Source organism: Equus quagga, unplaced genomic scaffold (genome assembly GCF_021613505.1).
Source record: "Equus quagga isolate Etosha38 unplaced genomic scaffold, UCLA_HA_Equagga_1.0 203_RagTag, whole genome shotgun sequence".
Classification (NCBI taxonomy): Eukaryota; Metazoa; Chordata; class Mammalia; order Perissodactyla; family Equidae; genus Equus; species Equus quagga.
The window spans coordinates 9,358,826-9,386,376 of record NW_025798627.1 but is presented as its reverse complement, the minus strand read 5'-3'; the positions used below and the strand labels follow the sequence as shown (position 1 = coordinate 9,386,376).

The 27,551-nt window shown below is 40.5% G+C and overlaps 2 pseudogenes; one reads left to right on the top strand and one right to left on the bottom strand.

The window, feature by feature from the left end:
* The first annotated feature begins 1,878 nt into the window (after window positions 1–1,878).
* On the top strand, window positions 1,879–10,585 carry LOC124233450 (claudin-6-like; annotated as a pseudogene).
* Window positions 10,586–16,268: 5,683 nt separating this feature from the next.
* Window positions 16,269–26,765, bottom strand: LOC124233449 (lysine-specific demethylase 3A-like; annotated as a pseudogene).
* Between the last annotated feature and the right edge of the window lie 786 nt (window positions 26,766–27,551).

Here is a 27,551-nt window from a genome sequence, read left to right as displayed (position 1 = left end):
CAAACAGTAGACAGCCCAGATTGAGGGCCAGTCCCAGCCGCAGGCAAGAGCTAGCTACCTCTGAGACCTGGCTAAAGTCCTTTGATCTGTCTGAGCTTCAGTCCTCTCAGCTGTAAAATGAAGTGCTCCCTCCCATACAAATGGTTTTGATTGTCTGACCAGTAACTATTTGTCCCAAATATAGGAAAAGTGTATAAAATGTGGATATTGTATGAGATTATGCACTTGATTATATGCAAAATTTTAATGAGAAGTCTAGGCTGATTGGACGACTGCATGTTAATCAGAATAGGCTCATTGTTAATGTGCTGGAGCAATGCTTTGCAATCCTCTTTGGTTTTCTTCCTTATCATAGACTAGCACCTAGTATAGAAATTATAGACTATGTTGTAACGTTGTGGATAATTCAGTAATTTCAGGTCTTTGTACTATGACTATAATGGAGCCTTTAACAGAAACCTCTGAAGTTAACCATGTGGTTAAAATTAAGTCTTGTAAATGGCACTGATTTTTCTGTGAGGCTTCTTTATCTAAACTACTGCTTCTGAAAATTGTGCTTTCCTCTGTTAGCTGTGCTGCTTGATAGCCATGAAAATGGCAAAATTCTCTTACGACACTAAAGATTCTGTAACAGCACACAATCCTAAATAAGGTGGTGAAAGGTAAAATGCAGGAAGGACTTAGGATCCTGAGTAGATTATTTATCATTCAGATTAAAGAGAGAGAGAAATGGAAGTAACTGGGAATTGATAGCAGTGTACCATGGAGGAGAGGTGTGAATGAAATAAAATCAACCAGAGAGATGCAATCAATGATTAAATTGCTCAAATTGCTTTTGTTTTTCTAAAACAATGGGCAAACTGCTTAATCTCTGAGTTATAATTCCTTTGTCTAAATTGCAGAATTAGACAAAATTGTCTCTTCCAACTCTGACACTCTGATCACAGAACTAACTTAGATGCCAGAGTGGTGTATTATAGCCCCCACTCCCACTCCATGCCCCAAAATGCCGAGAATCTAGTCTTGCAAGCACTGAATGTGTGGTACCTGTGTAGGAATATGTAGAGAGGCAGCTATCTTAGTTTCCCATCTTCAGGCGTGACATACCTCTGGCTTGGGAACTCCTTGGGAGATCAGAGCACTTAGTTCACAAAACGAAATAATAGGACATGAAAGCACACCCGTTCCTCCCATTGTTGTGTTGAGTTTTGATAATCCTTGTTACTCAGTGGTTGCCTGCTTTACCGGAAGGACAAATATAAGTGCTCTGAAAACAAGCACTTAAAATGCAAATATTGATATTATATTCTAGCTATCACTGGAAGGTAAATTTAAACTTTTTGTTCCCTCACATACCTGTTTGCAGTTGTGAAATTTGAGTCCACTAGCCCAGCTTTATTTGGTGAGCAGAGTCTCATGCCAGAAAGACCACTGGTCCAGGAGCCAGAAGACTGCTACTTCCAGCTCTGCCTCCTAGTACGTTTGTGCTTGTATTAAGTTTATTTGAGGCCTTAATTTTTTATCTCTAAAATAAGATGGCTGTGTTTCTCAGATTGTCCTCTGAGGCTCCCTCTTGGCTCTCACATTGTGGTTCTCCAAAGTGCCCAGAATTCTATTAGCCCTCCTCAGAAAAATGTGTGGCTTTGCTGCTAAATTACCGCCTCCTTTGATGCTGGAAAGAAGAGGAAACAGCTTAAAAGATTTCATTTCTGAATAAGAGAGAAGATCCTGTGCCTACTTAGGCTCGGGTTGCCCTTTCCCTGAATGTCTGCAGGCTTTACCCAAGAGAACAGATTTAAGTCAGAACTCCACACAAATAACTTCCCCAGAAGCTATGAACAAAAGTGAAAAGTAAAATGAGGGAGCAGGCTGTATGACATGCAAGAGGCACTCATATCGCTCGATGAAGGAGACCATAGAGTAAAAGAAGGTAAGAGAAGGTAGGTTTACAGCTTTTACTTATATTCAAAGTCAAGGTGAAAATGAAGGGCCAAAGCTTGCCTTATGTAATCAAATCTATTTCCCAGGCTCCCAGTACTCCCAGAAACCACTGAGAAGTTACGTATTCCTCAACATGAGCAGCACAGCCCACGAGTTTTAGGCAATGGGATAGGAAAAGAAAATTGAATATAGGTTTTCCAGTCTTAAAATACAGTGCTTCACTGGATATTTGAGGCTGCTCTCCACTCCCCACTCCTCAGCCCCAGGAGGGGAGGTTGGCTTGCTTTCCGTTCCACACTAATGATTACAAACCATAGCTGTTTCATCCCTCTGTACATCCTTTGAGTTTCATGATGGACTAATCCTCACCCACCTTCGTGGTTTTGCTCCCATTCTTTCTGGTCGGCTTATGACCTTCCTCTGGCAACTATTGCCTCCAACTCTTCTATCTTTAATTTTCACTTTCCCTTTCCACTTGGCATAGGAACATGCTTCCACTTAAGTATCTTCAACCTTTAAAACAAAATCTCACAGCTTTTACTTTGTGTTGTGTATGAATCTCATTATTTTCTTTCACCCCAATTACGTGTACTTATTTTCTTTCTTATTTTGTTTTTTATTAAATCATGTATTTCTGTAAGCTATCTTAAATCTTTTTGGAAATAGACGTGAATATAAGGACATGCTAATATTCATGTATCCTAACAATTATCACCTGCAACTCGTCATCCAGTATCTAGCAAATAAGTTCCAAATGAAAGTTTGAGAACTGAATGAGCAAACAAATGTCTTAATTTATTAGATAACATGCAGTTAAAACAACAAATCAGTGAGATTTTTTTTGTGTTAAGACTGGCCTTCTTTCTACAAAATTTGTTGTGGATTCAGAAATCTCAACTAACCTGATCTCTGGGCACCTGATTTTCTAGTAACCAATTCTGAAACAACCACCTTTCTCAGGCAGACGGGAAGGTGTGTATGTGTACTTGCAAACCAGCCTCCACAAGCAAAGGGCTTCACTGAGTCTCACTTGGAGTTAGGACCATCCTAATCTCCTCTCTGAGGCTTTAATCATCTCACAACCTAACTGGGTTATTATGAACATTAAATACAATTATGAATGATAAAGCCCTTTGTAGAAATATAAGTTTTTGTATAAATGTTAAGCAAACCAGTTGGCAAATTTAGCCACTTTAACTAAAATGTATCCTCTCGAATAGTGAAAGAATTTCAATTTCACTTGGGGGATGAATTATAGCAAGAATCAAATCTAGAGACATCAGCATCATGGCGAAGTGAGTTCCCTTTATCTTTCCTAACAAAGCACACTAGAACACCTGAGAGATCCATGCATCTATAGACCTGAAGGTGAGTGGACTGGACCTCTAGGAGGTAGTGGAACAAGGGGAGCAGCCCCACCCCACCGGTGGTGGTGATCCAAAACGCAGATCCTCACACCAGTGCATATGTCAGCAAACATGGGCTGCAAGGGCAGACATAGCAGTCACAGCTTAGCCCCTACCCCCCAGTGGTGGCGTGTGGTGCACATGTCCTGAGGATGCAGGACACAGAGTAGCCTGGTGACCCAGCCCACTCCACTCATCTCCCCTCCCAGCAGCACCAATCTTTCCAACAGTGGGGTCAGCATCTAAAACGCAGACTTTCCCGGCTGGGGTGGGGTGCCCTGACCTGAGGTTTCAAAGCACACTGGTGCATGCCAGTGACCAGAGGCTGCAGGACTAGCAACAACACTCACAGCTTAGACCCTGCCGCTCCCCAAGCAGTGGCAGGTGGCACCTTCAACCTGAGGCTTCAGGAACCACCGAACCTGTGACTCAGCCCCCAGTGGCAGATCTACTGTGGCCCCCAACACTGGCTCTACCAGCAGCAGGGGCTGGAACAAGACCCTGAACCCCAGCAGCAATAGTGACACCTATGAACCCAGAGGCACAAGCAGCACAAGGAGGGCACTGACAATGCCTCTGGCAGAGACAGTGGAGGGTGGAAAATATAGGCTCTCAAATATAACCAGAAGCAGTTCAGGACCAAAGTAACCAAAGCCTCACTCAAATAAGAAAGGTGTTTACTACCACAAATGTGCTAGTAGATGATCAACTCATCAACTACCTTGAAGAACTATAGCAAAATGGCAGAACAGAAAGAAAATGACAACTCTCCAGAAACCAAACTTGAAGTCACAGAAGATTATAATCTAACTAAGTGAATTAGAGAGAATTTGGAAAAGAGAATTCAAAAAGCTGTCATAAAGAAACTCAACAAGTTACAAGAAAACTCAGAAAGACAGTTCAACAAGCTCAGGAATAAAACTAATGAACAGAAGGAATACTTCACCAGAAATTGAAACTCTGAAAACATTCAAACAAATTCTGGAGCTGAAGAACACAATTAATGAGATGAAAAATAAAGTAGAAAGTATTGGAAACAGAGCAGACCATATGCAAGAGAAAATTAGTGAGCTCAACAATAGAAATCTAGAAATAATTCAGGTGGAAGAGGAGAGAGAAATAAGATTTTTTAAAAATGAAGAAATTCTATGAGAAATATCCAACTCAATAAGGAAAAGCAATATAAGGATAATAGATATCCCAGAAAGAGAAGAAAGGGAGAAAGGAGCAGAGAGCTTATTCAAAGAATAATAGCTGAGAACCTCCCCAAACCTGGGGAAAGAACTGGATGTACAAGTACATGAAGCTAATAGAACTCCTAATTATGTTAATGCAAAAAGACTTTCTCCAAGCATATTACATTAAAACTGTCAAAAGTCAGTGACAAAGTGGGGCTGTCCTGGTGGCATAGTGGTTAAGTTTGCATGCTTCACTTTGGTGGCCCAGGGTTCATGGGTTCAGATCCCGAGTGCAGACCTACACACCACTCATCAAGCCATGGTGTGGTGGTGTCCCATCTACAGAATAGAGGAAGATTGGCACAGATGTTAGCTCAGCAACAATCTTCCTCAAGCAAAAAGAGGAAGATTGGCAAAAGAAGTTAGCCTCAAGGCCAATCTTCCTCACCAAAAAAAAAAAAAAAAAGTCAATGACAAAGAATATTAACGGTGGTGAGAAAGAAGAAAATAACTTAACAAAAGGAAACCATCAAAAAAGTGAAAAGACAATCCACTGGGAGAAAATATTTGCAAATCATATATCTGATAAGAGCTTAATTTCCAAAGTACATAAAGAACTCATACAACTCAAGAACAAAAAAACAAACAGCCCTGTCAAAAAATGGGCAGAGGATATGAACAGACATTTTTCCAAAGAAGATATACAGATGGCCAAAAGTCACATGAAAAGATGTTCAACATCACTAATTATTAGGGAAATGCAAATCAAAACTACTATATCACCTTACACCCATCAGAATGGCTATTATTAAAAAGACAAGAAATATCAAGTGTTGGACAGGATGTGGAGAAAAGGGAATCCTCATACACTGCTAGTAGGAATGCAAACTGGTACATCCACTACGGGAAACAGTATAAGGATTCCTAAAAAGATTGAAAATAGGAATACTGTATGATCCAGCTATTCCACTTATGGGTATTTTTCCAAAGAACATAAAAATACTAATTCAAAAACATACATGCACCCATATGTTCACTGCAGCATTATTTACAATAGCCAAGACTTGGAAGCAACCTCAGTGCCTATCAATGGATGAATGGATTAAGAAAATGTGGTACACATATATACACATAAATACAATGGAATACTACTTGGCCATAAAAAAGATGAAATTGTGCCATTTGTGACAAGATGGATGAACCTTGAGAATATTATGCTAAGCGAAATAAGTCAGACAAAGACAAATACCATGTGATTTCACTTATATGTGGAAGATAAACAAATAAATACATAGTTAAAGAGAATAGATTGGTGGTTACCAGAGGGAAAGAGAGTGAAGGGAGGGTGAAAGGGGTAAAGGGGCACACATATATGGTGACGGATGGAAACTAGACTTGGTGGTGAACATGATGCAGTCTGTACAGAAGCTGAAATGTAGTGATGGACAACTGAAATTTACCCAATGTTATAAACCAATGTGACCTCAATAAAATAATAAAAAAAGAATCAAATCTATCTTGAGGCTGCTACTTCACATTTATATTGCCAAACATATTATATCTGTTTTTTGAATCAGTTCCTTTAAGACAAAGGAAGGTGCAAAATATAAGCTCTATACTGAAAAGATCTGATTATCAGTAACGGAAACGAGCCCTCTGATTCCTGAGCTATACGTAACAGAGTGAAGTCGAATTTGGAGATGAAGGCAGTTTATGTCATGGAAGTCTAGCTCAGCTTCCAGCACATTCCCAGTTCGCTTGGAAATCATCCCATTTGTTCTTTACAAAACACACATTCAAGCTAAAAAGTGGAATCACAGCAGGCTTGTAGGATTTTGGTGCATTATGACTTACTATAAAGATTATAGTACCACTTATATGCTACTCCTGAAAAAATGTATCACCCAAATCTAATCATGAGAAAACAGACAAATCCAAACTGAGGGACATTCTTCAAAACAACTGATCTGGACTCAAAAATGGAAGTCTTGAAATAAAATAAAGCTGAGGAACTATTATAGATTAAAGGAGACTAATAGAGACATAACCACAAAATACAGTGTGTCATCCTTGGTTGGATCTTGGATTGGAGGGAAAAAAAGTTATAAAGGACATTTTCAGGACACCTGGGGAAATTTGAATGTACACAATTTTAGATATAGGATTATATCAATGTTAAATTTCCCGAAAGTGATAAGTGAATTGTTGTCATGTAGCAATGCCCTTGTTCTTGGGAAATACATGAGGAAATATTTAGATGTGAAGTGTGATATAAACCATTCAAAATTCAAAGGTAATGTAAATGCTTCAAAAAAAAAGATGTGTATGTGATAGATAGACAAAATGCAAATCTAGTAGGTCCAGCCCTGTGGCTGAGTGATTAAGTTCCCACACTCCACTTGGGCAGCCCAGGGTTTGCCAGTTTGGATCCTGGGTGCAGACCTACACACTACTTGTCAGGCCATGCTGTGGCAGCATCCCACATAGAAGGAGTAGAATGATCTACAACTAGGATATACAATTAAGTACTGGGGTCTTGGGGAGAAAAAAAAAAAAGAGGAAGATTGGCAACAGATGTTTGCTGACGGCCAATCTTCCTCACAAAAAAAAAAAAAGGAAGAAAGAAAATCTAGCAAAATGTTAGCCGTTGGTAAATCTAGGTAAAGAGTATGGATACTCAATGTAGTCTTGTTTCAAATTTTCTATAGTTTAAAATTTTTCAAAATAAAAATAGAAAAAAATAGAAAAATTCTTCTATGTCTGCTATCACTATTATTGCACAACCAAGTCCTTTCAACCTGTCCCGCTATCTTTAGGTTGTCTCCAAAACTGCTCAGCTTCCTCACTTAATAAGTATCCTGATGACTTCATTCTTTCCTCATAGAATTGTACTACCCTCAACTTTCCCAGCCACTCTTAAGTAATTTCTCTAGCTTCAGCGTTGATGACCCCACCCTTTGCTTATTCCCCTTACTCTGCTCTTTTGGCCTCCTCTCATTTATCCTGCTCTCCTATTCTATAGCGTTTGGACCAGGTTTCGTCCTCCAAGTTGAGTTCTGAGATTTTTACCATGCCCATATTTCCTCCATTCAGGGCATTAAACACTCCCACTCAAATGGTTCTCATTATGGAACATAATCTGTTCTGCATTTCTGCCCCATCTCCAGCCCCATAATTTGTGAGATTTTTGGAACTCCTACTAACTGAATATACTTAAATCCATTTCACCCTATCCCTCTGGTGGATCCAACCTGTGTAACATTGCTCTCAATCCCCCAATTCATAACCTTCATATAAAATATCCTATTCACTATATAAGACAACCTAAAGGAAACATTCAACACTACACTGAACACTACAAAATATACCGCTATGTCGAGGCCCCTTAAATAGAGGAGCATGGAGATATGTATGTGTGATTGGCTATTGAAACTACACTATCCAGAAAGCACACCTTCATCGGTATGTCTAATAATTGGGAATATCTTGAAGCAAGGACAATAAATTGCTATTTTATATTTGTCTTTTTTCTTCTAAATTCCAACTTTTAATAAGAATTTAGGCCACAGTGAATATCTCTGCCTCTTTCAGAAGATCTGTAGCAGGAACAATCTGTATGCCAGTTACTGTGGGCCTATATTTCCTATTCAAGACATTATAAAGTCTACCCTGGCAGCTCTTGCAGGGCAAAAAACATGTAGCTCAACCCTCAACCCAGTGACAGTGGCTAAATCACTGGAACAATCACTTGATCTTCCACGGGCATCTGTTTCCTCATCAGTAAAGTGGGAGGAGGCCGTCCTCACTGATATGCCTTCCAGCTCTGATAGTCCCTGCTTGCAAGTGTACTACATAATATCTTTTGCAATCAAGACAGTAATGCTTTGATAGCAGTAATTCATTGCTGAATATACTAATAGACTAGAGAAACCTACAATGGTGTGCAGAATTCTTTATACAATTAAAAAGAGGAGGCACAATTCAACAAACACCTCTGCACAAGCCACAGTGATGCTGACCCTCGTCCTGCCCTCTCGGTGCTGCAGGCCAGATGTATGTGTGTGTTTTGGGGAACAGAAGGGTGAAGGAATGGCGGAGAGAGAGTCAGACAGGAAACATCTCATTCCAGAGATAATTCGAACTTTCTTAAGGGCCCCAGAGATATAATAATAACATAATAATGAGAATAATACCCAACGTTTATTTAGGGCTCACCACGTGCCATTTAATCTGCACCTTAGGATGTAGTTACACGTTAAAATGCAGCCTTGTTATCTCTATTTTTCAGGATAGGAGACTGAGGCCCACGAAGGTTAGGTGAATTGCCCAAGGTCAAAGCACTAGTAAGTGGTAGAGAGGAGATTCAAGGTCCATTTGGTTCTAGGACCCGCTCCCTCAACCACTGTGGTTCCCAAAGCCGGCTAGCAGGTTTGCTCACCACCACCCCAGGGCCTCCAGAGAACGCACCCCCCGCCCCCTCCAGTCTGGAGCATCCTTCCTCCGATGAGTCTGAGTGGGAGCTACGGTCTCCGCCCTTTCTGCCGGCTGTGCAGTGATAGAGTGATACCCTCTTCTGCCCCCATCCCCACCCTCTGGAGGTCCTTCAATCTCCTTTGTACTTCTCAACCTCGCTGTACCCTTGACTGGTCTGCAAATCCTGGGCATCGTCCTGATGCTGCTCAGCTGGGTGAATGGCTTGATCCTGGCCCTGTGGAAGGTAACCACCTGCCTCAGCAACAGAATCATTGCCGTCCCAGCTGGTATGGGAGGGGCTGTGGATGTCTTGTGTGGTACAGAGCCTGGGTCAGAGGCAGTGCAAGATGGATACCTCTGCTGCTGGCACTGCCTTCAGGAACTGCAGGCTACCAACGTCCCTTTGCATCACCATCTTCTTTGTCGCCCTGATGAGCCTGCTGGTCTACCTTGCTGGGGCCAGGTATAACACCTGTGTAGAAGACAAAGCGTCCATAATCTGCCTTGTGTTTACCTCCATGATCATCTTCATCATCCTCATCCTGACCCTAATCCTCACCTGCTGGACAAGCCCATATCATCACCTGGGACTTCCATAAGCACCTGGTGGCAAGCACCTCCCTTTACCTGGGCTGGGCTGCCTCAGCTTCTGGACTTTTGCTGGATGAGAATAGGGAGGCTGGTGTGCTGTAAGTGCCCCTCTGAGGGATCCAGGGCTCCAGCCTTTACTTTGACTCTGCCCAGTCTGGTACCTCTTTGGGAGCCTTTGAATATCCCACTAAGAATTCTCTCTGAGGAAGACGGGGAAATGGAGGCTCCATGGAGTCAACGAAGACATAGTGATGCTTCTCAGCTTTGGGCTGGTTTTATTTTTTGCTTTTGCTTTTTGGCTGTCTTTGTTTTTTTAATCCGTTGAATGACTGAGCCAAGAAAATGACTCAGACTCCTACGCTGGGCTCTGCCCCTGGTGTTCTCACCTTTGGATGATGGAGGCAAAAAAGTGATGCCTTGAAGTTTCTAGATATTCATCCCTCCTCCAAGCCCTAGAAATCGGAGCTCCTGGACACATCCCATCTTGGAGGCAAAGCTAGAGCTGTGGACCTACCATGGAGAGCTGCTCTCTGTCCTGGCTCTTCCTATCAAGATAGTCTGTCTCTGAGAGGACTGCTGCCCCGGGGGAGGAGCCCCCTGGAGCTGAAGGGACACACACCAGCCTTTGCCTCAGGCCTCTGGAACACCCGGCCCGGGGGTATAACTCCTGGAACAGCAAAAGATAAGTTCCCAAGGGATCTTCACCTCCAAGAATGCTGACCTCTGGCTCCTGTGTCCCCTTTAACCTGTCGCAATGTTCCCTCCAGGAGTGGGGGCTTCTGGCCTCCCCAAGTCTCAGCCATGCAGTAGTCCCTCGACCTTTTCACTTCTCAGTCGCTGCACGCTTCTGCCTATGCCTGGACCCATACTCATAAGGGTTTTTTTCCTAAATAAAGTATGTGCTGTTCTTTTTTTTTTTTTTTTTTTTTAAAGGGAAGATTTGGGGGAAGCATCTACAGTTCAGGCCACATCTTGGCCATCAATCCCCTTGGCTAGAAACTCAGGAGATAATCTTACAATTATGTCAAAACCATTGAGTTGTTAATATTTATCTTTATTAATTTTATCCTGAATATGCACATGAGGTATCCTAGATCAGAGAGAGATTTCACGTTAATTACCGTACAGTAAATAATAAGCATACCGGCCCCCTCAGGGTATTGCAGTGAGACCCAGATCAAATGTCTTACTCGAGTAGCTGGACACTCCATAGGTGAGTGATGATGGAAAGTGATTTTTCTCTGCTTATGAAGAAGGAGGCAGCTGTCCGCTTCCCCTCCTGAAATAGTCTCCTTAGAAACATGAGTTTGAGTCCTTGTGCCTCTTGTGAATAAAATACCACCAGGGGCCAGATAACCCCATAAGTCTCAAATTTTATGACCTAAAGATGCCTCCAAGGCCTGGGCTTCATACGAAGGAGATAGCACTGCCATCGTAGTCCTGGCACCCTAGGGCATAACCTAGGGAGCTAGCCTGTGTTGTAAGAACCATTTGGCTCTCTCAGAGATAGAAGAGAAATTTTATTGTCATTTCAGATCAAAGCAATTAACCAGATAAGTGGAGAGATCTAATTCTCATGGTATGTGAAGAGTGTTGGGGAACTTTTCACGGGAGCGTGAAAAAATCTAGGGAAGCTTTATTTCCCTGCAAAGACCCACAATGTTCTAATCATGCCAAGGAGGGCCTGGAAATTCCTGGTGTCCAAAAATCCAATTTTATTCAACAAGTTTTTGAGTTTATACTTCCTGAAAAGGTAAGATGAAGTCTTTGTCCTTAAGCTGCAACAGTGAATGTGGTCAATTTGTTATAGGCCAGTGGGACCTGAAACTATGGCTTACTCAGTTTCAGAGCAGACCTACCATCATCACATATAGACAGGCTTACTGTTCAGTAGCAAGAGAAGATTCTAACCAGATGTCCTGCCTCAGAACAACCACATGAAAACTGCTGCCTCGCTGTCACTGCACACAGCTGTCCTGAAGACAGGTACTATTTACAGAAACTCATCTATCCGGACCCCCCTGCCATTTACAAAATGCAATGTAATACCATAGAAGACCTCAATGATGTCTATAACCATAAATAAGTCAGAAGAGTGATTAGTATAGCCCAGAAAAAGTCAAGTAACTTGCCCAAAGTCATATGATAATGAACAAATAGAACTCAAATTCTAATTTAGATCTTTGATTACAAAACTTTGATTACAAATCCTTTTTACTAAATGAATTCTATTTAATTCTATGTAAGCACTCAATAATGTTAATATTATAATGTTAATTATTGTAATAGTTGTTGTATCTCTTATTCAACTTCTTAGGACGTGAAAGTGTTATAAATTCTTAAACTAAACCAATTTAAGAAACTGTATCAGAATGCGTTGAAACTCCACTTGTCGCCATATGACATAAATTGAATACTGGGAAATGGCAGCAGTAAGTGGGCTAATTAAGTATGTGATAATCTAAGACAATAGCACTTTTTTTTTTAATTCCTCCTTCCCCCCTCCCCCGCAACACTTAGCAGCTACTGAGCTTTTTGCTATCTCTATAGTTTTGCCTTTTCCAGAAAGTCGTATAGTTGAAATCACACAGTGTGTAGCCTTTTCAGATTGTCTTCTTTCACTGAGTAATATGTATTTAAGGTTCCTCAATATATTTTCACGGCTTGATAGCTCAGTTCTTTGTAGCACTGAATAATATGCCATTGTCTGGATGTACCACAGTTTATTTATCCACTCACCTACCAAAGACATCTTGGTTGCTTCCAGGTTTAGCAATTATGAATAAAGCTGCTGTAAACATCTGTGTGCAGATTTTTGTGTGACTTTTCAACTCCTTTGGATAAATACCAGGGAGTATGATTGCTGGATTATATGGTAAGAGTATGTTTAGTTGTGTAGGAAACCACAAAACTGACTTCTATAGGGGGTGTAACATTTTGCATTCCTACCAGGAACGAATGAGTTCCTGCTGTTTCACAGCCTTGTCAACATTTGGTGCTGTCACTGTTCCAGATTTTGGCCATTCTAAGAGGAGTGCAGTGGTATCTCATTGTTGCTTTAATTTGCATTGTCCTGATGACTTATAATGTGAAGCATCTTTTCATATGTTTATTTGCGATCTGTACATATTCTTTGGTGAAGTGTCTGTTAAGTTCTCTGGCTCATTTTTTAATCAGGTTATTGTCTTATTGCTGAGTTTTAAGAGTTCTTTTCTATCTTGGATATCAGTCCCTTATCAGAAATGTCTTTTGCCAATATTTTCTTCCAGCCTGTGGCTGTCTTCTCATTCTCTTTACATTGTCTTTTCCAGAGCAGGAGTTTTTAATTTTAATAAAGTCCAATTTATCAATTCTTTCCTCCATGGATTGTGCCTTTGGGGTTGTATCCAAAAAGTTATTGCCATACCCAGGGTCATCTGGATGACCTTGTTTTTCTCCTATGTTATCTTTTAGATTATAGTTTTGCATTTTACATTTAGGTCTGTGATCCATTTTCAGCTAATTTTTGTGGCAAGTGTAAGATCTGTAGCTAGATTTTTTTTTTTTTTGCATGTGGAAGTCCAGTTGTTCCAGCAATATTTGTTGAAAAGACTATCTTTGTTCTACTGCATCACTTTGCTCCTTTGTCAAAGATCAGTTGACTATATTTATGTAGGTCTATTTCTTGACTCTCTATTCTGTTCCACTGACCTATTTGTTCTTTCACCAATACCACACTGTTTTGATTATTGTAGCTTCATAGAAAGTCTTGAAGTTGGGTAATGTCAGTCCTCCAACTTTGTTCTCCTTTAATATTATGTTGGTGTTTCTGGGTCTTTTGCCTCTCCATATAAACTTTAGAACAAGTGTGCCAATATCCACAAAATAACTTGCTGGGATTTTGATTGGCATTGCATTGAATCTATAGATCAAGTTGGGAAGAATTGACATCGTGACAATATTGAGTCTTCCTATCCATGAACACGCAATATCTATTTATTTAGTTTTTCTTTGATTTTGTTTATCAGAATTATGCCGTTTTCTTCATATACATCTTGTACATATTTTGTTACATCTGTACCTAAGCATTTCTTCTTTTTTGGATACCAATACAAATAGTATTATGTAAATTTAAAATTTATTTGCAAATTCCACTTTCTTACTGCTGGTATATAGCAAAGTAATTGACTTTTGTACATTAACCTTGGATCCTGCAAACTTCCTATAACTGCTTGTTAGTTCCAAGATTTTTTTGTTGATTCTTTCAGATTTTCTACATAGATGATCATGTCATCTGTGAACAAAGAGAGTTTTATTTCTTCCTTCCCAATCTGTATATATTTTATTTCCTTTTCTTGTCTTGTTACATTTGCTAGAGCTTCCAGTACACTGTTGAAAAGGAGTGGAGAGAGGGCATATCCTTGCCTTGTGTCTGATCTTAATAAGAAAGCTTCAAGTCTCTCATCATTAAGTATGATGTTACTTGTAGTATTTTTTTGTAGATATTCTTTATCAAGTTGGGGAAGGTTCCTCTATTCCTAGATTATTGAGAGTTTTTATCATGAATGAGTGTTGGATTTTGTCAAATGCTTTTTCTGCATCTATTCATGATTACTAAATTGTTATTTTTCTTTTTTGGCCTGTTGATGTGACGGATTACATTAACTGATTTTCAAACATTGAACTAGCCTTGCATATCTGGGATAAATCCCATTTGGCAGTGGTATACAATTCTTTTTATACATCATTGGATTTGATTTGCTAATATTTTGTTGAAGATTTTTACATCTATGTTCATGAAAGATATTGGTCTACAGTTTTATTTTCTTGTAATGTCTTTGTCTAGTTTGGTATGAGGCTAATGCTAGCCTTATAGAATGATTTAGGAAGATTCCCTTTGCTTTTCTCCTCTGAAAGAGATCATATATAATTGGTATAATTTCTTCCTTAAAAATTTGGAAGAATTCATAAGTGGACCCATTTGAACCTGGCGCTTTCTGTTTTGGAAGGTTATTAATTATTGGTTAAATTTTTTAATTGATATAGGCCTATTCAGATTGTGTATTTCTTGTGTGAGTTTTGGCAGATTGTGTCTTTCAAAGAATTGGTCTCTTTCATCTACATTATCAAATTAGCGTGCATAGAGTTGTTCATAGTATTCCTTGATTGTCCTTTTAATGTCCATGGGATCTATAGTGACATCCCCTCTTTCATTTCTGATATTAGAACTTTGTGCACTCTCTTTTCTTCTTAGTCTGGCTGGGGGCTTATCAATTTTATTCATATTTTCTAAGAAAGAGCTTTTGGTTTCATTGATTTTCTCTATTGATTTCCTGTTTTCAATTTCATTGATTTCTGCTTTAATTTTTACTATTTCTTTTCTTCTGCTTACTTTGGCTTTAATTTCATCTTCTTTTTTCTAGTTTCCTAAGGTGGTAATTTAGATTACTGATTGTAGAAAATTCTTCCTTCCTAATATATGTATTTAATGCTACAAATTTCCCTCTAAGCACTGCTTTTACTGCCTCCCCCATATTTTGATAAATTGTGTTTTCATCTTAGTTGAGAGTATTTTTTCATTTCTCTTGAGATATCTTCTTTGACCAGTGTGATATTTAGAAGTGTGTTGTTTAATCTCTATGTTTAATCTTGGGACTTTCTGGTTGTCTTTCTGTTATTGATTTATAGTTAATTCCATTGTGGTCTAAGAGCAGACATTGTATGACTTCTATTCTTTCAAATTTGTTGAGGTGTGTTTTATGTCCAGAATGTGGTCTTGGTGAACATTTATCTTGGTGAATGTTCCACGTGAGCTTGAGAAGAATATGTATTTTGCTGTTGTTGGGTGAAGTGGTCCATAGATGTTGATTATATTCAGTTGATTGACGGCATTGTTGAGCTCAACTATATCCTTACTGATTTTTGCCTGCTGGATCTATACATTCTGAGAGAGGGGTGTTGAAGTCTCCAATTATGAGAGTGGATTCATCTATTTCTCTTTGCAATTAGTTTTTGTCTTGTGTGTTTTAACGCTACATCACTTTTTTTAGCAAAGGTATTTTGTAAACTTTGTTATATGAATATTTTAATGCAAAATGCTTAACACTTAAAATTAGCAAAGCTTCATTTAAATAAAAAACTTCATTTCATGAAGATGATGAACTCCAAGAACTGTACAATAATTGACTTCTGCTATACAATGCCAATCCTATGCAATATAATAAGAACTGCATCATGAGCTGTTCATTTCTCCCATCACTCTTCTGAACCCTGAAGGGCAGAGGAGAAGTATTCAGACAAATACAAACAAAATATAACCCAAATAGACTATGCAAAGTAATTCCTAACAGTTAGAAATGCGTTTTGACTAAGCTATCCAACCAAGTAGCTAGGGATAACCGCAGGTATTGCTCCAGGGCTGATAAGAGGTTTTTGTTTTTACAACTTGGTAAAAGCTCTGTACTAGGTGAAAAATCACAGTTTAAAGATGCATGTTCTGTAAATAGTTACCACACATACACATAGTGTCTGTAAACACTAGAAACATACATTAGACAGAGTATCCTCAAAAGTCGGGTACATATAAAAAAAAGATGAGGTAACATAATTCTCAAAGTCCACAGGAATCTTGCCCGAAGAGTTTGAACAGCTGCCAATAATTCACTTCCATTGTACAGAGGTTAAGGCATCTCTGAAACCCTTAGGGTTTGCCAAAACTGGATTCACTGGCTTTCACTATAGCAATGGCGTGGTAGATAACATTCATCTGTAATTTAACTTCACAATTGGTATGAGTCTGTGACAGATAACAGAATTCCTGAATAAGCCAGAAGCATTGTTTAACTTGCTCTGGAGAAACAAAATCTTCAGCCACTTTGATACAGCTATGTAAGTCATGAACCTGGTATGGAATTCAGGCTGGGCAGAATGCCACATCTCTGAGAAACTGTACAATAGCCCTGCCTTGAACCCCATACTCTTGATGAAGATGCTGTCTCAGTGATCAGTCTAAATACCAGCTCTGATCATTAATAGGATCAAGGTTGTTGGGTGTTCTTGAAAAAGCTCTTCTGATGCCATTTTAAGGAATTCTCCTATCTTTTCCACGTCTTCACTAGCATATATAGGCTAGAAGGCTCCTGGCTTCTCATTTCCTTTAATAAATTGCTTTATTGTGAGTTCATGAGAATTTCCATTCTTGGACAGCTTTAAGGTCTTCTTGGTCACACTGTCCTTGGGAATTCTCACATAGACCAGGACATTAGCTGCACCAGACACGTCTCAGTAAAGACGTTGCTCCACAATTTCGATCTTCTAGAGTAATTAATCCACAAGCATTATACACCTTGGGACCCCAATCTGGCCAAACAAAGTAGTTTGTCAGCCTAGAGACAAAATCAGTATGTCATCTCACCTTGCACACTCCAAGCAATGGGACGCTGACCATCAGATCATCAAGCCTGGAGGGCATCATATCTCTAAAATGTCCTCCTGATAGCCAGTCCTTAAGATTCAACATCATTAATTCTTTTTCATTTCCCAAGAGATTAGGAACATCTTTGAGTCCATTCCAGAAGTTTCCTACTGTGGTTTTTGTGATGATTTAATTGGTCTTTGGTAGAGACTGAATGTTTGTATCCCCCCAAAATTCATATGTTGAAACCCAATCCCCAAAGTGATGATATTGAGAGGTGGAGAGACTTTGGGAGGTGATTAGGTATGAAGGCAGAACCCACACAATTGGAATTAGTGCCCTTGTGAAAAAGACCCCAGAGAGCTCCATTCCCCCCTTTCACAACGTGAGGACACAGTGAGAAGACAGCCATCTATGAACCAAGAAGTGGGCCCTCACCAGATACCAAATCTACTGGCACCTTGATCTTGAATTTCTCACCCTCCACAACTGTGAGAAATAAATGTTTCTTTTTTAAGTTGTCCAGTCTATGGTATTTTGTTATAGCAGCCCAAACAGACTAAGACATTCCTACAGTTAACTAGATCGACTTCCTGGTCACAAAACTCTTTGCCAAAAGATTCAGTTTTCCAAAATTCAGTGTTCAATTTAGGATGCTTTCCAGACACCATCACTGGCCCTTGTTTCCAGCACTCTCTGAACACACTCCAGTTGCTCCTGTTGTTGAGATCTTACAAGGACAGCAAACAGTTACCACACAGCCAACAGTGAGAAGTGTAGAATGCTAGGTTTGTCAGTAGTCCTTAAGGTTCTTACATAAATTGGGGGAAGGCTTGTTTTCTACCAAAGAAGCAAAGATATCAAGGATTTTTAGTGTATTCTTGAGTCCATTTCCCGTCTTTTCTTCCTTGCTGACGTCCCCCCTGGGTAGGTCTGCCAGCCAGGTTAAAGGAGAAGCACTGATTGAACAGGCTGATTTCATGCTGCTGGCTCACTTGGAGGCTGCACCTCCACCCACGGCTGCTGGCTCCAACACTCAGCGATTCTGCAGGAGCATAGCACCAAGAATAGATTTTTCTCCAACTAAGGAAGTCTGTTTTACATCTTCCTTCAAGGCCGGCTTTGGAAAGAGCTTGAATTGCCTCTGTGAACAAGGACAATTTGCCTCTATTCCACATTTTGGTCCTACAGAAGGAACAGCCTTCAACCTCATTAGAGAGCTTTTCCAAGAATGATCCGCATAGGCATCAAGTTCCCCGGTTCATGTACTTGACTCTTCATGCATCTAAGCCAAGGAAAAGTCTTGTAGGGAGTACCCTGTTGACAATTTTTCCTCTTCTTCTGGCAATGTACACACACTCCAAACTCACACTGAGGATACACCCAGTGCAAGCTGAAGATGGTGGTATCACATACATCACTCATTTCTTGAACACCTTGGACAGCTTGCTCCCTAACAACACTCTGAGATGCTCTTACCGTGTGGCTCCACACTTGACATAGCTTCCTTTTCAGAAAGCACCATTTGACATGGTGGCATCTAATGTTGACCAGGGGGGGTAATTTTCTGTATCCAAATCAGTTCCTGCCACATTTTTGGTTAACGGCAACCATAAGATAATTGCTTCATTGTTCTTACAACGAAATTAAAATGTTCTTACAATGAATGAAATAGAAACTCTAGACTTTCTATTTCTATTTGTTTGCTCAATCATCCTTAGCTGTTATGTTTTCATCTTTGTGCCTTTCAGTTTATGGTCTCAAGACACTCACTGACTTTTCAAGCAAAGATGAAGAAAGAAAAAATACTTCCAGCTCCCACTGTGCCTTTTATCAGGGAAGCAAACACTTTTCCAGAAGTCCCCAGTAGACATCTTTATCTATTTCATTGGCCAACTCTGAGTCATTTGGCCACCCCTAGCTCCAAGAGAATCTGGAAAAATCAAGTGTACGGAGAAGAACAATAAGATTAGCTTAGATCAATTATGATTCATCCTCTGGAGCTGGGCAGACTGCTACCTATATAAGTCAGCTATTACTGTGATAATGTTCCATAACAAGCAACCCCCAAATCTTAGTGGTTTGCAAGAATAAGCATTTGTTTCTCAATTATGGGCATGCAGGTCATGTGTGACTCTGCTAGGTTTGGCAGGGATCAGTTGGACTTGGATCCAGGCTGTGTGTGTTTTCATGTCTGTCCCAAGTATCTTCTTATTCTGGCACTACTGGGCACCACGGCATACTCTTCTTATGGCAAACGGTAGGTGCATCAGAAGTTAGATAAAATCACACCAACACATTTAGAGTCTCTGCTCATGTCGTGTCCAGTAACATCCCATTTGCCAAACAAATCACCTGACCAAGTCCATCACAAACTAGGCAGGAATATATACTTTACCTACTCCAGTGGAAAGTGCCACAAATTCACACACCAAAAGGTTTAGATGTATAATTCTATTACAGAGAGGGAATGAAAGATTGGGAACAAAAATCCAATCTATCCCCTCATTCCAGACAAACTGGGGCCCTGACAGCAAGAGAGAATGGAATAGCTGTTGGGTAGCCATCCAACAGTGTCTTCCACACCTAGTCAAAAGAAGCCTTAGAAATTCATTTTTCTGGTTTAGTTACTGGGAAGAAGAGGAGGAAGTAAGGAAATTAGTTACCAGTTGCTTTCCTGAGCGGGAGTTTCCAGCTATAACATTCATGAATAGTTGAGGAGGCTGATATAGACTGTTTAACATCTCCAACTCTCAGTTTCCTAGTCTGAATTCCTGCTAACAGCAAACATCTCTGATGCAGTATGTGCCCGGTACTACACAAAGTACTTTACGTGCAGTAGCTCACTTTATCCTCACCACAAACCTATGAAGCTATCCTCAGCTATTTACAGCTACTTTACAGTTATTCGTATGTACTATTTTGCATTTATATTACAGATAGTTACAGCTGGGAGGTCAAGTAACTTAGGCAGGTGCTTATAAACAGCAAAGCAACGAGGAGAACCCAGATCTGTCTGTCTGGTTTACAATCAGATGTAAACCAGCAACACAGCCCCTGCCCTTCAGGACTTCACTTCTTAGTCTCTAATACAGCCTGCCGGACATCATGTGTCAACTACAAATGAGTCCAACACAAATATGTGTGTTATTTTGAAAATGAATATACTATATGCCAGCTACTCTTCTAAGGGCTTACCATGTCATATATCAATGAACCGTCAGATCAACTCTGTGAAATAAGTATTATTTTTCCCCATTTTAAATAGCAGGAAACTGAGATACCTAGAAGTTACGTTTGCTGCACAGCAGGAAGTGATGCCGCAGGATTAGAAACCAACCAACCTTACTCTAAAGCTGGCCTTTCACCACACCACCTGCAGCACGTGACTAAGAACATACAGGTTTATTTAAATATATTAGTAAATCAATATAGCTTTTTCTGATGTATTTTCTCAGTAAGACATACTACTTATAAACTCAGTCACATAAAGGCCTGTAAAATATTTTATGTTAAAAAGAGTTCTTCCCACTTGAAAAACTTAGGATCATGGGTCTGGTATTTTTAGTCTTCCAAAATAAACTAGGAGGAAACGTATTAAAATACAAAACAATAAGTGTGGTTTCTTTTTCCTTAAATCTCAGAGACTAGTTTTCAGTTATTTCACTATTTTATCCGTGTTTGATGTTTATATAATACTTTACAATTGCTAATTAATCACAGTACCTTCTAGCGACACATGTGACCACTGTTATTAAAATCACTTCCTGTGGGGGTGCTGGCGGTGTCACCGGAGCCGGCTTAGCCCCCCAGCTCCGCTGAGGAGCCAGAGGTTCCAGCCACATCCTCTCCTGGTCCCCGGCCGCTTGGCGGCGGCACGCGCGTGCGGGGTGACACCGCGGCGGCCCAGGAGGCGCTGCTGAGCCCCGGTCCCCGAAGCCCCGGCGCGGCGCCCCTCCGCCCGGCCGCGCTCCAGGCCCAGACGCCGGACGCCGCGCTCAGGACGCAGACCCCACTCTGCAGCAACTCCAGCGCAAATTTTTCAGAACGTAAGAGAAGAATACAGTCATTATCGGAGGTGGAGACATTCAGAAGTTGTTCTTAATCAGTGAAGCTTGTGCTTTGGAAAGTCAGCCTCACGCCTCAGCACCCACAGCAGCTCGTTCTCCAGGTTCTTGCTGGATGAAGAATTAGTTTCCAGCCCCCCTTCACCCTCTGACAAGTTGGAAGGATACGTCAGCATCTCTTAAAAGACTAGGAAGGTCAGATTGGGGAGGGGTATGAGCAAATCCTCTCTACCAATCTAGCAGAACAATATGAATTTTTTGTGAAATTCACACAAAACGGGAGGAGGTCAACAAGCTGTGGGTCCTGAAGGTTTTTTTGCATATCTGGGTAGGAGGTTTGACCTCAAGAGATCTCTGCTGTACACTTTTGCAACTGGTTTGACATTATATTTCGGCTCCAAGTTTGGGGTGTATGGTGTCAATGGATCCGAGAGAAGAAAGCATTTCAAGAGGCCAAATGTTGAGAGTTCAAGTAAGATGAGGACTGAGAACTGACTATTAATTCAGCACAAGGGTGGGTTCCATGATAAACACAGTCTCAGTGGAGTCATGGGAGAGAAGCCTGCCTGGAATGGGTTAGGAGAAAATGTAAAGTGAGGAAATGGAGCCGAGACTACAGAAAACTCATTTAAGAAGTCAAGCTGTGAAAGGAACCGATAAATGGGGTGGTAGCTTGGCTCTTTACAGAGGAGTAGGGTAAAAGGAAGGTTTGTTTGTTTGTATTTTGTTTTGTGTTTGTTGTTGTTGTTAAGGATTATAGCTACTGGATGTATTTTATACCAAAGGAAATACTCAATGAGTAAAAGTTTGATGATGCAGGAGAGAAAAGAGATAATTATGAGAGCAATGCTTTCTCCCTCAGCTGTGAACACCTTGCCAAACTCCAACTCAGGTAAAACTCAACCATCTGCCATGCTCCTGAACTCAAGCAGCTGAACATAGTGGGAGAAAAATACACAGCTGGTCTTGCTTAAAAGCCATGACCACAAATCTCAAAAGAACACTTAACACCAGCCAACAGTCCTGCCCTACTTCTGTAATACGATGACTTCTGTCTTCAAAATAACTACATCGCACATTCTCCTCTTTCCAAAAACTTGCTCATGTCCTTCTCCTCTTTCATTCTTAGTTGCTTGCCTTGCCTCATACATCATGGGGGAAAACAGAAGCTCTCAGACAGACATTCTCATCTTCCCACTGTCAAGTCTAACTCCTTTCCTGCACCTGCCTCCTTCTTCTTTCTCGCCACGTGGTCCAGACCCCACTTCATTATAACAGGAAATTGGCTGAGGGATAACTGCACACGCTAACCTAGAAAACTTTAGGCTTTCTTAGAAGAAATAATAAATGCAAATAAAACTGAAAAATTGCTAAAAACTTTACACATTAAAAAATATGACTAAAATTAATGAAAGAAGTCAATCTCCTTGAAAAAATGCAAACTTGACCTGTGAAAATTAGTTTTGGTAATAGTAATACACCCAAATAAAGGTGAAATACTATGTTCCATCATCAAAGAAAAAAACCCTTTATTATAAAATTTACGCAGAAAACCTGTCCCCCATGGGGCCGGCTCCATGGCCGAGTGGTTAAGTTCGGGTGCTCCGCTGCGGTGGCCCAGGGTTCAGATCCTGGGCGCAGACATGGCACTGCTTGTCAGGCCATGTTGAGGCGGCATCCCACATCTCACAGCTAGAAGCACCTGCAACTAAGATATACAACTGAGTACAGGGGGTTTTGGGGAGATAAAACAGGAAAAAGAAAAAAAAGATTGGCAACAGTTGTTAGCCCAGGTGGCAATTTTAAGGAAAAAAAAAAAGAAAACCTGTCCCCCAAAGAAAATAACTTCAGTAAAATAAAAATGAAAATGGAAAATTAATATATTTTAACTGAAAATCAATTAAGGCCATGAATAGTCATTAAAGGACTGATATTTAGAAGCAAAGTCAAAGAAATCTTGTATAAAAGTATTGGGGCAGGGCCAGCCCCATGGCCAAGTGGTTAAGTTCGCCTGCTCTGCTGCAAGTGGCCCAGTGTTCATTGGTTCAAATCCTGGGCGCGGACATGGTACCGCTCATCAAGCCACACTGAGGTGGTGTCCCACATGCCACAACTAGAAGGACCCACCACTAAAGAATATACAACTATGTACAGGGGGGGCTTTGGGGAGAAAAAGGAAAAAAATAAAATCTTAAAAAAAAAAATATTGGGGAAAAAATTTCCAATGGAGAGGTCAACGTGGCCTATCCTAATTTGGTATATTTCCTTCCAGACCTGTTCCTATGCATTCAAACAGAACAGTGGCGTCAATGCCCCATTGCTGCAGCTTAGGGTCCTCAAACACAATCAATTTGTCAGCACCATCCCTCCCATACTACCAACACACCAGTAGGTCACCTTGGGCTGACAGGTGCCCTAAGGACATTGCAAGGAGAGGTCTACAGTGGGCGGCCACTCAGTGGCAGAAAACAAAGACTGGTGGCGTGGACTTGGCATTGTCATACTGGACAATCAACTGGTGAGAACGCAGTACAGACATTGACAATTTTCCCAGAGTGCAAGTCGAATGATTGGCAGGCACAGGTCCTGGGTGCAGGCAATGTAAAGTTTTCTTTCATAGGAAGTCTGAGTAGTTTCTTGGCTGCCAAGGTCTCTGATCCAGTGTCACTCCTGGCACCTCACAGCAGTCCTTCCTCACACCCACTGCCCCTAACACCTTCTGTAGAGGGGCTCTCTCTTGGACCACTGTCTCCATTTAGGGACTCCTGGTATTTTACCTTCCTTTCCTACCCCCTGGCTTCCTTCCTTTGTTCTCCTTTGCCCTGTAGACTTCTTCCATTTCTCCACTAACATCCTTTAATGTTCATTAGGAAGAACCTCAGGGGCTTGTTAAAAACTGATTTCGAGCCATTTCCTGTTCTGCATTTGAAGAGCTTGGCAGTAGCCACTCCATCCTAACAACAAGTAAAAAGCTAAACACACTGGAAAATCAATAGTTCTTCTTGGATCCATAAGAGATGGAAGGACACAGGGCAAATTTCTGCCCCTAAGATTGGAGAGACCAACAGGTGAATACAAGGAGTTATGACTTACCAGAGCAGAGGTTCCCCAGCAAAAACCAGTTCAGGAACCAGTGCCAGGTGGGAAAACCTGAACTGTAACTGATGAACTGCTGGAGGCCCAGTGTGGACAAGTCTGAGAGTGAAAAACTCCAGGGGACCCCGTCATAGGGAGGCCCCCATAATTTTGTGAGATTTACCTCCAGGAGCTTGAGCAGATTCCCACAGTAAATGTCAGAGAAAAATCCCCTCCTGCTTCCTTCCTTCAGGGGGAAGGAAAAAGGACCCATTTTGAAATATGCCAGATCACTCTGTTCGTAAACAAGGCCTGCCCTCAGGAGAAACTAAACCAGAGCCTAACTCACCCTGGGGAAAGGAAATAGCCACTCGAGTCAGCTCTAGCCTTCCACCTGGGGGAAGGGAAATACCCAACATCAGTCCTCTCCAGCCATCCTCTCCCACCTAAAAGGGGAGACAAAAACTGAGAAACACTTGTGAAGTTCACAGTCCAGAGTCATAGGCTCACCCAAAGGCCGAGACCTAAGAGGCACCAGCTTCCGCTTATAAGATAAATAAGTCATGGGGATGTAATGCACAGCATGGGGATACAATCAAAAGCATTTAATAACTCTGTATGATGACAGATGGTCACTAGACTTATCATGGTGATCATTTCATAATGCATATAAATATTGAGTCACTATGATGTACCTGATACTAACAGGGTATTATATGTCAATTATTCTTCAATTGAAAAAAGAAAAAAAAAGACTGAGACCTCATCATAGGACTATAGAATGCTTGCCCCCACACACGTTCCTTACTACCACATTACTGAAAGTCTGTTACTACGGCTCCTTTTACCCACTATATCATGTCCAGCTATCAAAAAAATAAAATAAAAATATTACAAGGCATACCCAAAAAAAGAGCAAAAAACCCCCCAGTGCCTACACAGTATTCTGATAGATGAATGCATCATATTTTATTTATACCATCTCCCATCTACGTTGTTTAAATTTTCCACTATCCTAAAACAATAAAAACCTGTGCACGTATATATTTCCGTAATCAAATGATAAATTCCCTTAGGTTATGTTTCTAAAAATTTTTTACCAGAAGTTTGAAAACAATAGATTGTCAGCTAATTCAATAAACAACTCTGACAGAGAGAGGGAGAAGAGTATGGCGAGAAATATGGGAAGAGGAGAAAATAAGTTAGTCTAAGGAAATTTATGACCACATCTTTTTTTTCTCCTATTAAAATTTTTATGTTAATTTTTTGAATATGGTAAAAAGATCCTTGGACTTCAAAGAATATATGTAGAAAAAGAAGTGTGCCTCTCCTGTCTCCCCGTTCCCACTTCCCTCCTTAGTTTCTTCCTAGTTTCTTATTTATCCTTTTAGACATTAGAGTGAACCATGCAAAAAAGCTGTTTTTGTAGATCAGTTTAAAGAAACGCAGTTTGGTTCCATCTAATATTATATGCATGTCCATTTACTTTTCCAAATATGTGATCGTAATACACTCGGTGAGTCTGTCTTATACATGAGGATGTTTTGTTATAAACTTCTTTCCTTAGTGGAGATAAAATATCTGGAAGTCAGATTTTAAAAATTAAAACTGCCAAGGAATGTTTAAGTGTTGCGGAGCAGGTCTTGGGTGTGGTGTTATTAATTTCCCTAAAATGAATAGTAGTTTCCTTTAACTTGAAGAGGGAGCAACACTTTTGAAGTCTATAAGTTACATAAACAAATGATAAGAAAACATATTGTGTGAAGAAAATCTCCTACGAACAAAGCCGGTTGCTTTTCTACAGAATCCTAGAAAACCCAGCCTCTGGCTTTGCAGGCGTGCAGGCTAGAGGGCGCTGTGGTCCAGTCCTAATGTGTTGCTTCCTGCAGCCGGGATTTGGGAATAAATCCTAGAATAACTTTTACTCCAACAAAGGACTATGGGTGAATAGTTCGCCTGTTGCAACCCCACTTCTTGAAGTACGTTTTCTGCTAGAAAAGCAAGAGGAAATTGCTAAATCTTCCTAGCTGTATAAGTAGAATAATATCTTTTCAAGGAAAATTCTGATTACAGAACTAGAAGAGACCTTAAAGATCATCTAGGTCCATGGTTCTTAACAGGGAAACATATCAGTATTGCCTGTAGCATTTTGGCTAATCGCCGAAGGGCAGTAAAATGATTTTTTTTTCAAGTTTGAACCCAGGCCCTTGGACACCATGGCACTGGAAAGTTATTCTTCCTGAATTAGTTGTCCAGCTTTTCTGAATTACTGCACAGTCACCTTCACTCAAAAGATGTTCCTTATTATTCTCCCCCTAAAAGTATAAAAGTATACCTAGAACCACCATAACTAGTCAACTCTGCTAACCCATAAATTCATTTTCTCACTCCCTATCCCTAAATAAATATATCCTTATACACCGTATAAAGTGTGTCTATTCATGTATTGGGTTTATTTTGACCTTCCCTTGCCTCTCTGTTGTGCACCTGTATTCTTGTTAGTTTCTAACAATATCATTGGGTTGAACGTTAAGCTGACTATTTCAATGGGCAAATGTGTTCCTGTGTCAGATTAGAAAATGGCGGCTGGGCTTCCAAGCCAGACCACTAAAAACTCTAATCTATAAATTACCTGAACCATGATGCTAGTGGCCCTTTTCCAATTATACTTCTATTCCATTGAGTAGGCATGCATTGAAAAATTCTGATGTGGTCCCATTGTGGGACACCAGCAACAAAAATTTCTCTTAACTTCAGTAGGAAGCATGACCACTGGCTGTAGAGTCAGAAAGAATTGCTGGGCATCAGTCTCAGTGTTCACTCCCTGTATTTGAAGTAGCCTTGCTCCTCAGATATGCTCTTGTTTTATGTTCAATAGACATTTCTAATTCTGACAAAGAGTGTGTAGTGGATCTCAAGCTAATGAAGGAATGAAACCACAGCAAAATTGAAGTGGGAGCAGTTAGCTCAGACAGTATTTAGTTTAATAATTAAATGAGCTGAACCAAAGTAAGTCAGCCTAGAAAGCCCAGCCACCACAACAGTTTCCTGTTATTTAAATTTAGCAGGAGATATGCAGGGAGCATTAGGGCAACAAAAAGAAGAAATCTAGAAGACTTCCCTATATCTTGTGTTCTTAAGAGTTTGGGGAGAAATTTAAGATGGAGAAGATAGCAAAGGTTATCTGGGTGCCCTCAGTGAGGAGCGGGGTCAGGTCCTATGGCCTGGTTAGGTGTGGTTTGTTCTGGTTCATTTGTAAATGATTATATGAGACTTTCCTAAAAGCAACAATGATGGAGTTGCTGTTTTGCCAGTTCACATCACCTCATAAATAAGAACATACTTGGACAACATTAAAGACTCCAGGTCTGACTTACATTCCTAACCCCCTGCCAACTGCGTCTCAAATTAGTTCTAAGGTCACCAG